The following is a 14120-nucleotide window of genomic DNA, read 5'->3' on the forward strand; positions in this document are numbered from 1 at the left end:
GTGTCAAAATATTGCCCATTATAAAAATAAAAATATTGCCCGTTATATGCAGATCCATGGAAACAATTCTCTTTCTATATTTGGAACCATCCCTGATACTATGAGAGAGCTTGTAGGAGAAAATCAGTTTTATATCGCTGACATGGTCATATCATTTGCCACAGCAAATATTATGCCAATATTTACAAAAAGAGAAATTATATTATCGACCAAACTGGATTGATTAACACACATAGCAATTGTGGCTTGATATTAAACATGACTGACTTTATGAAGAGTGCATCAAAAGCAACATATTTTGGGGTACCTTAAAAACTAAGAAGTTTAATTCAGATTAAACCTCCATGGCCTGCCCCTTTCTGTTGCCCCACTTCTGCTTCTGAAGAAGTGATTACCGTTTATTAAAGTTTAGGCCAGATAAAACCTACTAATCTTTAAGGTGCCACAGTAGTTCACTATCATTGTTGCAGTAGTGTGTTCAGTAATCATGGTGACACATGCCTTAGTTACTGGAAAGATTAGTGTAATGCAGTTTATGTGAGGGTGCCTATAGAAAGTGTCAGGAAACTTCAGTGGGTCTAAAACGCAGCACCCAAATCTTGGGCTGGACAATCCTCTATTACAGCAGTTGCGCTAGCTGCTGATCCAGTTCTTGGACAGAATTCAAAGTGATGGTCTCAAGGCCTTCTTCCTCTTGGTCCCGCCACCCTCACAGATGCATCTGGTGGGTACACAGAAGAGGGCCTTTTCTGTTGCTGCTCCCAGTCTCTGTAAACTCCCTCTCACAGAAGGGTAGACTGGCTCCGTTTTACTATCCTTTCACAAATAGGGGAAGATTTTTATCTTCAGGCGAGCTTTCCCTGAGTGACTGGCAGCCAAGTGGGGATTTTTTTTAATGGATTGTTGTGCCTCACTGCATTGAATGCATTTTGGTGTTGCTTATGTTTTTTTGGTATTGCATTCATAGGCCCTTTTAGTATTGCATATTCACTGTTACTAACTTAAATACTATATTTTAATTGTTGAAAGCCACCTCAGCTCCTTTTTAAGAAGAAAAGTGATTTAAAAATATTTTAAAGAAATAATAAAATAATAATAATAATGTGGCTACTCATCCGGAAATTTATGAAGGTTGTTAATGTACACTGTACTCTTGATTTGAGATTTTGCCTATGTTTTTTAAAATGTCTTAATTGTTGTTTATTATTGAATCTTAGTTTATCTTGTGGATGATTGTTTAATAAGCCATCCAGAGTAGTGGCTGGCCACCAGACGGGCTAGACAAAAAATGAATTTAAAAAATTTAATAAATATTGCTTGGTAATTTATTTATGTGACATAAAATTCTGAGATTGCAGAATACTTTGGATGTATGCAGGGAAGACATGTTCCAGTTCCAGAAACATAAAGGCATGAGGAAACAGGTTACTTATTCACATGCAGTTAAGTAAGGTCTATATACCATATTTTTCCATTTATAAGACACCCCGTTTATAAGTCCGTCCCCCCACTTTTCTAACCCCTAAATTAAGAAAACATAGCTTTCAGTATGCAGCCTCTGGGCTCATAGCACTCGGACACTATGAGTCCCTGTTGCATCTGAGCCTACAGGCTCCACCTCCAATGAGGTGTGTTCCAATTGGTTTGTTCAGCATCAGTTCCATAAGCTCATGATTGGAGGAAGCTAAGTTTCCTGACTGTAGGAAGCTAAGCCTCATGATTAAAAGAAGCCTGTTAACAGAGGCAAGGTATGGGCGGTTTTATTCTGTGTTCTCAGCTTACTGAGTATAAGACACCCCTCAATTTTTAGTGTAATGATTTTAGGAAAAAATGGCATACACAGAAAAATATAATAAGCATTTTTCAGAACAAGTTGCACAGTTCCAGGGTATCTCCACAATAAGGGAATATTAAACTGCTTCTGCTTATTTTCTATCTAGAAAACCGTGAAAAGAATCACCATAAATTGGAATCAGTTTGATGGTACACAATTATTGACTAGACAGCTCAGTGAGTTAGGTTCCTGGCTGTGAAGCCACAGATTTGAGAGTTCAGTTCCCTATTTTGCATCCCGCGAGAGCCAACCTATGTGGCCTTGGGCAAGCTGCACAGTTCCATAACGCCCCCAGAAGAAGGGAATGGTAAATTACTTCTGTGTATTCTCTGCCTAGAAAACCCTGGGAAGAGTCATAATTCTGAATCGACTTGACAACACACAACTATTAGATTTTTATTAGCTATGTTAGTCTGTTTCAGCAAAAAACAGAAACAAAAACAAAAGTATTATGCCACCTTCAAAACTGACACATCTCCTTCAGACAGAAACCTTCTGGATTACAATATTCATATACTGTATAAGCATGGTGTTGTAAATTAGAGAAAGACAGACTTGAGGTTCATGAGGTATCATCTTCGGAAGATTTAGGATTTGGAGGTCCCCTGACTCCAGCCTGATGGCAAAGAGCTTCTGCTGCAAGTCAAAGAATTCTGAGCCCAGGAATTTGTTTTACATGTCAGAATTTGTCTGACCCTGTATGCATAAAACATTGATACAATTCCTGTTTATTCCAAGCCATCCTCATTTCAGCAGTGTAATTGTGTGCTTATGGGTGTTGCTTTATTAAACAATTGGGAATCAGAAATCCCTGCTGTTCTACTGCAAATTGTTCAGAGATCAGTCAGTAGATCTTCAGTTACTTTTTGCCCACCCCTTTAAAAATGACAAATGGGGAATAAATTCTACATCTTTTTCCTACCAACTCATCATGTCTGAATGGATACATTTTTATTGGCCATTTGGTGTTCCCTCTTGTCTCCCTCTTCTACTGGCTCGCAGACTGCACTAAAAGCTTTTATACCTCAATGTACCTGTAGATTTTTTTCCTAAAAAGGTTAAGAGAATGTCCACACAGAACAGCCTGTTGCCCCTGATTGGCACAATGTAAGCCTCACTTGGCTCCTGCCATTAAGAAACACTGCAGAAAAAGCACCTGGGTATAAACAATTCCTTGCAGCCTTCCATTTTTGGCAACAGTTCAGAACAGTCTGACCCAAATTCTTGTGAATGTGCATGAAAGCACATTCCCTCAAGACAGGCCACTCGGCCTGCTTTATCGATTGAACACTTAATACCTCAACCTGGCAAAATACTCTCTTTTACATGCCCATGCCTCAATCACCTGTCACAACAGATGACCAAACTGATCCAATGCAGTGTTTTATGACAGTTCTGCTCTAACATAAGCGATTGGGACATGTGTCATAGCTTCCCAACAGGAAGTGCAACTGTTAAAGAGACTGAGCCAGACCAGTGAATATAGCAGTTTCTTCCTCTCCCTCATGGCTGAGGCGCCTTACTTTAAACATCATCAGCATAATGCAATATTTATATGAGGGCTTACTTTTATGACCCTTGATGAAGAGTTCTGTGTAACGTGAAATGTACCTTTCTGACAATGACAATGTCTGATGTACTCTACAATTAATGAGAAATATCAGTTGGCACTTATGGCAAACTGAACCATTCATAGGTAAACAAGAGTCTTGAATATCCAAGGTGTGTTAAATAAGTTTGTTCTGCCTTGTATGTTTTTCTTTTTAACTCTAAACAACTGGACTAGTTATATACACTGGAGATCTTGGAAATGTTATTTTTATAAAATACAACTCCCTCAGCTTCCAGTGCCATGGTGGCTATAGGAGGGGGTTCTGGAAAAAGTTGGCTTTTATCTAATTTCCCAACGTGCTCACAGCTGAATTCCATCTGCATGTGCATTTCCTAATAGATAGCTGCCACACTCAGTTCTGATTATGTTCACCAGCTATTTGAGAACAGGTTCTTTACTCAGCCACACCAAGCAGGTGCTATTATGCATTCATATGGTCATGGAAGTGGTCATACTCAGCCTTACTGGAGAGATCCGTATTGCTCCCATAAGGACTGAGGTATCTTGTGCATTTTTAAAATCTTTTCTAAAATTAAATTTCTTTACCAATCAACAACAATTATTCGTGGGCATTCAAAAGTATTTTTTAAAAAGTAAACAGTAAAAAATAAATAAAACAATGTCACAGGTTGAGCGCAATGACTGAAACAGTTTTGCTGCTAGAAGCTAAACAGCCTCCATGTCACGCAGAACCTTTCACTAGCTATGCCTCACTCACCCAAGCAAAGTTACCCTTCTGACCAGCCACAGGGTTCCATGACTGTGGGGGAGACGACAACTCAGTGGTACTACACATGCTTTGCATGTAGAAGGTCTCAGCTCTGTAAAAATCCTTGGAACTCTGAAGTACTGCTGTTAATCTGAGTCAACAATTTTGAATAAGATGGGCTAATGCAGCAATCAGGATAATGCAGCATTCACCATTTTTTTAACCTCTAGACTTGGTCACCACAGTATGTTGCACATGAAAAGTTAGTTCAAAAGGTGCTGCATTGCTAGTTGAGAACACTTATCAGGGATGTATCTTCTTGACAATCTAAAAACAGCCTCACTGATTTTCAATTCATTTGTAGATATAGAGGGAAAAGTGCTGGTGTTGGCCTTTAAAGCCCTTGAGGACTTAGGATCTGGGTACCATCTAAATTACCATCTTTCCTGAGAGAATGAATATATGTATATTTTCTGGCTTATTGAAATGTTGAGCACATTCAGCCACTTCTCTGGTTTCCTATTTTTATTCTGTAGTTGCCTTTGCTTGGTTGAAATGTTTTAAAATTGTTAAATTAGTTTTAATGCTAGCATGCTATCTAATGATGAAATACATACAACCATCACCCAGGATTGGGAGATTTCTAGAGTTAATTACATTCTTAAACCCCCTCCCCCTGGAGAAAAGGCTCTTGAACAATGCTTTAAATCTGGAAGATGAATCACTTGTGAGGAAAAATTGTGGTGGCTGATCAGTCTGTGTTATGCAACTTATAACTAAGCCCAAAGATTGTGAGAATAATGATATGCATCCCTCCATACTGTTATTTGGATGTCGTACATATTTTTGTTAAACAGGATTCTCAATAAGATGTGGCTTTAAAAAAAATCTTACAATCATTTGTTCATACCAATCAATTTAAAGAATAAGGGGATAATTTAGGAAAGTATGTATCATGGTGAACTGTTATCCATGTAACAGGTGAAAAGAGCAATTGAATAAAAGTTCAGACTTTTATTTCTTAGTTAGTAATTTAATTAAATAATTAGCCTCTTTAATTGGCAGCATGAACACAAGTGCTTTGTGAGCCATTAATATAGAACATTCAAGGTCTACAGCTGAAGTAAATTTATGTTCACCTTATTAAGTAAAGGACAAAGTTCAAAGACAAACTGTGCTGAATGAAGACATTTTAATTACAAAAATTACTATCTAGTCTTAAATTTAGGTAAATTACTGCAAAGGGAAAAAAAGAAAATCATTAAGCAAGCAAGTGGAGAAAGGTACTGATTAATTAGCAATGGCATTTTCTATCAGTGCTTTTAATGCATCTCTCTTTCATCTGAGCAATAATAACAAAATTCTTTTATGTAAAGACATACAGTAGCCAGGGCTGATTGCCAACATTTACACAATCAGTGCTAATGGAGTGTTGTGCAACAGCAATGTAGTATCAGTGTAATTATTCTACTTGAGCATATGCGGAGTATTTCTGAAATACTCCTCATTTGACTGATGTGGAAATTCTACAGGTTCATTTTTTAATTACAGTATTATCAAATTTTATATGCAGCATTAAGTTTGCACAAATTTTGCCATGATCGTGCATGCGTGCATTTTGGCAAAATTTTAGTTCCTTTGTATCTTCCCTCATATCTGTGCAATTGGTGTACACATGCTTATGGCTCAAAAACACGCTAATAAAAAGAAGGGTGGAAGAAACAAGGAAAAGAAAAGAATCTTAATGTGAATATAAGCATGATGGCATTTTGATTGCTATTCTTTTTTTTCTTAATGATGTTTCATCAGTCAGTATCATACACATCATTGAAAGAAAGGGGGTGAAACAGAGTGAAGTATGGCGAAGTGTGCATGCTCCATTTCCAGCATACATTTCAGAATTTTCTTTATTTCCCTTGAAATTGATTAGTGGATTGTAAGGCATAGTGAACCAGAGGGACAGTTTAGGAATGAGAAAGAAGAAATAGAATCATAGAATAATGAAGCTGGAAGGGCCTTATAAGGCCATCAAGTCCAACCCCCTGCAGGAATATAAATCAAAGGAAATCAAATACTCTTGTACATATTGTCTACATTGTTTGTTTGGTACAGTACATCATTTGTCCACACTTACCAGTACAGTGGTGCCTCGCTTAACGAGTGCACCGTATAGCGATGTTTCCGTATAGCGATCCCTTTTTCGGGATCACTATACGGAAACTCCCCCGATCGTCGCAATGGGGAAAACCCGCATTGCGAAGATCGGGTATTGCGGCGGCCATTTTGGAGCCGCCGAACAGCTGATCGGTGGTTCCAAAATGGCCGCCGGAAGCCCGGAAATGGCTGCCGGCAGCCGTTTTCGCGCCCTGCCCTCGCTTAGCGAAGGCGCGAAAATGGCTGCCGGCACCTGGAATCCTCGCTGAACGGGTAAGTAACAAAGGTATTGGAACGCATTAAACGAAGTTTAATGCGTTCCAATACATTTCCCCTACCCGTTTAGCGACAATTTCGCATAGCGAGGGTTAATCCAGAACAGATTAACCTCGCTATGCGGGGCACCACTGTATTTGAATGGCCTGAAAAGGAAGCCAATAGTCTTATTTTTTAATCATTGGTCACAGATATTACTGTAACAGGGGTGCAGCTGCTTTTTCATATCATGCTTCTCTAGTAGTATATGATACATAAGAACTGTGTGTGAGAGTGTGATTGTTTAGCACTTTGCCTGCCTTAGGCCTGGCTGCACTGATCTACCACTGTACTATGATTTTTGTATTTAATACTCCAGTAAGAAGTGTGCAATGAAGTCAGACAGGCTACTTAGTAACATACAAATCAGCCAAATTACAAATAGGGAAAACCCCAACAGCAGTGATGGCCCAAGCTGAAAACAACAAGAACAAAAACACCAACCCACCGTGTGGTGGGCAGAAGCGGCAGCAGAATTGGGAATCCTGGGCACAGAGGTGCCTCGAGACCACACTCCAGATCCGCTGCCAGTGCCAGCTGCTCCGGATCCTGGCCCGCCACCTATTGGGTTATCAGCACCGTGGCTCCTGCTGCCTCCTCAGGTTTGGCTTGGGGGGGGGAGAGTAGCGATCTGGCGCCTTATGGCTCGTGTGACCACAGAGAGGGCTCTGCGTGCCAGCTGTGGCATGTGTGCCATAGGTTTGCTATTGCTAGTCTAGAGCATCACTTGTGAAATGCCATTTAGATCAAGTGAGAAAAGGCACAATTATTTACATAAGAGTGACTTCAGTTGGCATCAAGAGTTTGCAGGCAAAGATGCTCAGATCTGCTCTGACCTGAATGCTGTAGTTGATACAGGACCCATGGATATAACTTTGGCCTTTGCTTGTCCCATTATAATATATATACATTTCAATTGGTGCAGCTGTAGGATGTAAACAGGCTTCCTGGAGAGGTGAATGTCATCATATGTATGCTAGGCCTTTGCCTTTCTTGGCTTATAAAAGCAGCCCGAAGGGAATGGCCACGTGGATAAGGGAATACTGAATATCATATCTCCTTGCAGCAGGGTAGGATCCTAGCATGCTTAAAGGAGGCAGTAGTAAGACCACTATTGAAAACGCGACCCCACCCCTGGATTACTATTGACCAGTCTCAAATATTTTATTTCTGGGCAAGGTACTGGAGAATGTGGAGGTTCCTCAGCTCTAAGGACTCCTGGATGAAGCAGATTATCTAGACCCATTTAAATCTGGCTTCAGACCTGGGTAGGGAATGGAAAGAGGTTTGGTTGCCTTGGTGGATGACCTGGGTCAGAACTGAACAGGGAGTGTGTGTCCCTTTTGGTTCTGATGGAGTGTTCAGAGGCTTCATAAACAATCAAATAGTGTATCCTTCATGGGCTGTATCGCTAGGATGGGCCTTGAAAGTACTGTTTTACGGTGGCTCTGGTCTTCCTGGAAGGGAGAACTCAGAAGGTGGTTCTAAGCAATTCTTGTTCAATGCACTGGTCATTGGCCTGTGGTGCCCCTCAGGGTTGTGTTTTGACCCCATGTTATTTAACATGGAACTCCAGGAAGAGGTTTTCTGAAGTTTTGGGGTTCAGTGTCACAAGTATTCTGATGACACCCAACTCTACCTTTCTTTTCCATCTGAATCTGAGGAAGCTGTCTCAGTTCTAAACCAGTGCTTAGTGTCAGTAATGGACTGGATGAGGACAAACAAATTGAAAGTTAATCCAGACAAGACAGAGGTGCTCCTGGTCAATCAAAAGGCAGATGAGGCAATAGGGATCCAGCTTGTGCAGGATAGGTTTACTCCCCCTCTGAAAACTTGAGTTTGCAGCTTGGGTGTACTCCTGGATTTATCCCTGAGCCTGGATGCCCAAGTATCAGTGGTGGCCCAGGAATGCTTTTATGCCATTAAAACTGGTGTGCTACCTGCACCCATTCTTTGAGATATCTGATTTGGCTACAGTGATACATGCCTTAGTTACATCCCATCTGGATAACTGTCACACACTTTGTGTAGGGCTGCCTTTGAAGATGATTTGAAAACTTCAGCGGGTTCAAAATGAAGCTGCCAGACTGCTGTTATAGGGAGCATACAATGTTCTTACTACAAAAACTGCACTGGATACCAGTCCATTTCCAGAACCAATTCCAAGTTCTAGTTCTGTTACTCATAAAGTCCTACAGTGGGGTCTTGACTTAAGAACGGCTCGAGTTAAGAACATTTTGACTTAAGAACCACTCTCATAGGAAAATATTGACTTGACTTACATACTTAGATTTGAGTTAAGAACTGAAAAAAACCACGTGGGAGGCAGGGAAAGTGCAAAATTTGAACTTTCAGTTAACTGTTGGCCAGTGAAAAGGGTGCCTGTCTGCTTCCTCACTCCTCCCAGCGTTTAGAGAGTGGATTGGGAGACAGTCTTCGGACTGCCTGGTACTGCCTGGACTGTATTTTCCCTGCCTTCCCTGAACCTTTCTTGACCTAAGAAAAAAAGAAACAAAATATCCCCCTCTAGTGGTCGAAGGCAGAATAGCAGCTTCCCATTAGTTTCTATGGACGGAAAAGAGCAGATACGGATCAAATGGTTTTCAATGCATTCCTATGGGAAATGCAGATTTGACCTGAGAACTTTTTGACTTGAGAACCGCCTTCCAATATGGATTAAGTTCTCAAGTCAAGACCCCACTGTACAAGGTTTGTGTCCAGGTTACCTGAAGGACCATATCTCTCCATATGAGTCTTCCAAGCCCCTAAAATCTTCAGAGGAGTTCCTCCTCTAGGTCCCATTGCCATTGATGGGGATATGAAAGAGAGTCTTCTCTGTGGCTGCTCTAAGAGCTTAAGTTTATCCCTTCCCTTTTATCCTTCTGACAACAGCTTTCAGGCATGCTTTTAGTAAGCATAGCGGTGTACCTAGGTGCTGGTTGTAGCTAACTAAGTTTGTGTTTAAGTGTAAAATGTTCTTAATCACTTAATTTGATTTATTATTATTATAGTTTAATTACTTTTTAACGTGCCATTTATTGTGTTTTAATTTTACTTGTATTAACAATATGAGCTGCCTTGAGTGCCCCCATCTGGATGAAAGGTGGCCCAGAAATGATACAAAATAAATAAACACTCCATAAAAGGCTGGGTTTCTGATATGGAATTTAAATGGTGTGAGAAACTATTTCTGCATGTCTTCACAATGCTTAGATGAAGACTTGTATCCCTTGTGCTATTTAGATCTCTTGAAGCTGAATGCAAAATCAAGGCTGTCATCTGCAGAAAAGGGAGATTTTGGATTCAAATGGCATCAAATGAAAACAGCACCTTTTTCCAGGGTGTTATTGACAAAGCTGCTGCCTTTCTGCCTTGTCAGCACTTCCTGACCTTGTGCTAATACGGCAGTCATTAATATCCTGTTACAGAAAGGTGGAGAAAGCCAAGTGACAATCAATGCCCTGTATCTTCTGCCAGAATCAAGCCAATAAACATTTTAAGGAACTGGCAAAGAGGCAAATGCTCTGTCAGTAGATTACTGAAAGGAACAATAAAAAATTTTAAAAAGGTAAAAACTTGCTTCTAAAAATGGCTCTGAAAGACATTTGTTTAACCTTCCTATGGTAGGGATGCTGCTGTGTCATTTTTTAAAATTACTATTATGCAATTTATCTGTTGATTCCAAAACTGAGGAACCATTTAGTGACATGGTATGACTATTAATTTCTCCTTAATTCAACAGAGGGATAAAAGGCATTTCAACCTCCTTCGTTCTGGTTTGCTCTGCCTATTTGTTTAGATGTCTATATTTATTTATTTATTTTATTTTATTTTATTTTATTTTATTTTATTTTATTTTATTTTATTTTATTTTATTTATTTATTTATTTATTTATTTATTTATTTATTTATTTATTTATTTATTTATTTATTTATTTATTTATACATACCCCGCCTATCTGGTCTACTTGACCACTCTAGGCGGCTTCCAGTATAGAATAAAACAATAAAACACAAGAGCATTACATTACATAGAATGATCTACTAGTGGGATGTCAGATACGGAAACAGCTTAAGTTTTGCTTAAAGTTCTTCCATTGAAGCAATATATCTTAAATGTGTTTAATGTTAGCATATTATGAACTGTGAGCACAGTCCTAAATGGTCCTGAGGGGGATATGGAAAGTGGTATATAATCCCTACCACTCAAGGAGTTTGATACTTGTCTGCAGAAGCCTCAATCTAGCATACTGTTCTTGAGCATGAAACATGTGCATATTAGAAAGGAATTCAGGTTTCTTTGCTCTCACATCAAATGTTGGCTCTGCCTTAGAAACCATGCTGGCAGTTTCCTAAAGTTTAAAATTCACACTATAAGAACCCATGGATCCAGCTCAGATTTTTTTTAAAGTACTCGTCAAAAAAAGAGTGGTCACCCTTACAGTAATGCCCTATGAGATGTGAATGTACCATGTAGAGACCTGCAGACACAGAAGACCAATTCAAAAGTTTCTTTTTCTCTTAAAAGGAGGGGGGAGGTGTGGGGGAAAACATTGAGTTTACAGGTTTTATCCATCCACTGGCAGTTTTGAAGACCCACCTCTTCAGGCAGGCTTTTAATAACTATGAGTGAGTCCCTGGATGCTGGTGTTTAATTTTACAGGTTGCCTTTACAGTTGTTAAATATTTTTATAAACTTAATGGATTTTAATTATTAGCATAGTTTAACTGCTTTTTAATTTGTAGTTTCTTGTGTTTTAGTACAGTATTGCTTGTTTGAATATTGTAAGCCACCTTGGGCCCCCTTACCAGGACAAAGGCAGCATATAAATTATACTAAGAAAGTAAGTAAGAATCCGGGTAAGACATTTAGAAAGGGGGCATGCAACATCTGTCCTCGTTAGGCATTTGATCTTATTCCATCTCCAGTAATAATAATCATCATCTTAGATCTGTGGATCTCGAAAGGACCCTATGGCTCATCAGCCCCTGTCAAGGAGACACAGTGGGGGAATAAAACTCACAGTCTCTGGATCCACAGCCAGAGACCACTAAGCTGTCCAGCAAAACATGTAATGCACTCCATACAATAGTTTCTTTCTTTCTTTCTTTCTTTCTTTCTTTCTTTCTTTCTTTCTTTCTTTCTTTCTTTCTTTCTTTCTTTCTTTCTTTTTCTTTCTTTCTTTCTTTCTTTCTTTCTTTCTTTCTTTCTTTTTTTGAGCTTGAAAACGTTAAATTTTTAACACTACAATTTCCAGAATTTCCTGGGAAGCATGACCAGTAGCTTTCTAGGTGCAAAGAGTCTGAGAGTTGTAGCTAAAAAGTAAGTTCTCCAGATTTTTTCATCTGAAATACTCATATTTCCTCTCTTGCCTTGATTTAAAAATAAATGGCAAATGGTCAAGCAAGCTGGGGGTTCTGGGAATTGTACTTCAAAAAAGTAATGTTTTCAAATGCAGACAACTTTTTAGTATCTAATCATCACAATTTCAGTTATCTGCCGTGTTAAATGCTTGAGAACAAGCCACTCCAAAAGTAGAATGTAGATGCCTCTAAGTCAGTGATTCGCAACCTTGGGACCCTACATGCCCTTGGACTGCACCTCCCAGAAGCCTTCACCACTGACTGTGCTGGCAAGGGCTTTGAAGAGTTGTAGTTCAATAACGTCTGGGAAGCCAAGGTTGGGAACCACTGCTCTAAGTATATAACATGTTTCATACCAGATATGTAGGACAATAGAATTGTACATATGCCTTTATAGTGGATATGCATGGGCAGAGTGCCGGTGTGTAACAGAAATCCCCCCCCCATTTCATTCTGACTGCTGGAGTGCTAAGAGTCACTCCCCCCCCCCTAAAATTGTGATTTAAGAAGGGAAAGTACAAAATCTCTCTTCAGGAGATTTTGATATTGGTTCCTAGAACCACCTTATGTTGGGGATAGGAAGGGCAGTTTACCAGAACAAAGGGAAAAAAGTTTCTCTCAGGTTCAGCTCTGGGTTAGTCATGACAAGCTTTTGCCTTGTGGTATGTCTCTTAAAAGATTAATTTCTTTCTGTAAGAAAAACTGGAATGATTACAGTGACTACAAACTAGGTCTTTTGACCTGGATAAAATAAATTACCTCAAGGGATTTTTAGTTAAACAATGTCCTAAGTAAATGCATTATTGGTATTTCTGGCATGATGAAATTTTACACATACAGCAAAATTCAGTGACTGCCAGTCTTAGAGAAACCAAGAGAAAACTTTGTGAAGCTGATAGGAGTTTTAAATGACAGGAACAGAAAAGAGAAAACCCTTTGTCTTATAATTTATACCCTATTTTGTCTTCTAAAAACACTAAGACTTCTGCCCTAGCAGAAGAAGAACCAGAGGATACTCTTGAACTAGTTTCTCCCATAATTTATTATGTAGGCTCCTTCTGTTCCTCCTACTCTGAAAGCCCCTGCATCTGCAGCCTTTACCACTCCAATTTCTGAATGCTTTGTTCAACAAGATTTTTCCAATGTAATCTAGTGGAACTGTGCCCTCTAGACAGGATCTCATTGTCTCAGTTAAATTACTATCAAAATGTTGCATTTACGCAACTAGGCTTGACAGCTGTTGGGAAAAATCCAGCTTAAAAATGAAGTTAGTGTGAAAGATGAGGCTGGAAACAATTTCATTGGTTTCCATAAGATAGAAAGCACTTTCCTGTGGAAATATATCTTAATCAAGAACGATCAAATCCAGAGCAGGAGCAAGAGCAAGTATCAGGGCATTTCCCAATGCATATATTTCCAAGCTTTGCTGGAGGCCAGTCTCAATCTGTGCATGTTCCATGATCTGCCTCAGAAATTACTGCCAAAAAGAATAGTCAAGGAATGAAGTGATAAACTAATAAAGAAAAATAGTTGTTGTAAGTTTTTTCGGGCTGTTTGGCCATGTTCTGGAGGTTTTTCTTCCTAACATTTTGCCAGTCTCTGTGGCCAGCATCTTCAGAGAACAGGAGTTAGAACTCGGTTGTGTTCTCAGACAGAAAAACCTCCAGAACACGGCCAAACAAATAGCCCGAAAAACCTACAACTACTATCAGATCCCAGCCATGAAAGCCTTTGAGAATACATTAATATAGAAAAATCTTTTGCTTTAAAAGCATGAAAATGAAAACACGCCAATGTGAGGTAACAAGGCTCTGGCTGGAGGGTCAATGCCAAAATACTTGATTTTTGTGTGGGGGGGTTATTGTTTCAGGTTAATGCCTTCCCTAGTGTCACTAACGAGTGGTGGCTAGATTCAAAGTGTCAGAATCTGCCAAGGAGGAGTGTGTGACCTGCAAGTGTGAAAATTAATAGAAAAATTATCACCTCCTTAGGAAATAAGGTAAATATAGTATCCAACATACCCTATGGAAATTGTAGAGATCTATTCTTCAGATAAAACTGTTTCTATTTTCCTACAGTTGACTAAAATTGTAGTACTTTGGAAAAATATAGATAACTCAGTGAGTGATGCA

At 39.3% G+C, this 14120-nt stretch overlaps 1 protein-coding gene across 5 annotated transcripts in view; it reads right to left on the reverse strand.

Annotated features, from left to right (window-relative positions):
- The window catches only part of ADGRB3 (adhesion G protein-coupled receptor B3), a 585030-nt gene that overhangs the window by 232821 nt on the left and 338089 nt on the right, over window positions 1-14120 (reverse strand). The window lies entirely within an intron of this gene.

This window comes from Pogona vitticeps, chromosome 1 (genome assembly GCF_051106095.1).
Source record: "Pogona vitticeps strain Pit_001003342236 chromosome 1, PviZW2.1, whole genome shotgun sequence".
NCBI classification, from domain to species: domain Eukaryota; kingdom Metazoa; phylum Chordata; class Lepidosauria; order Squamata; family Agamidae; genus Pogona; species Pogona vitticeps.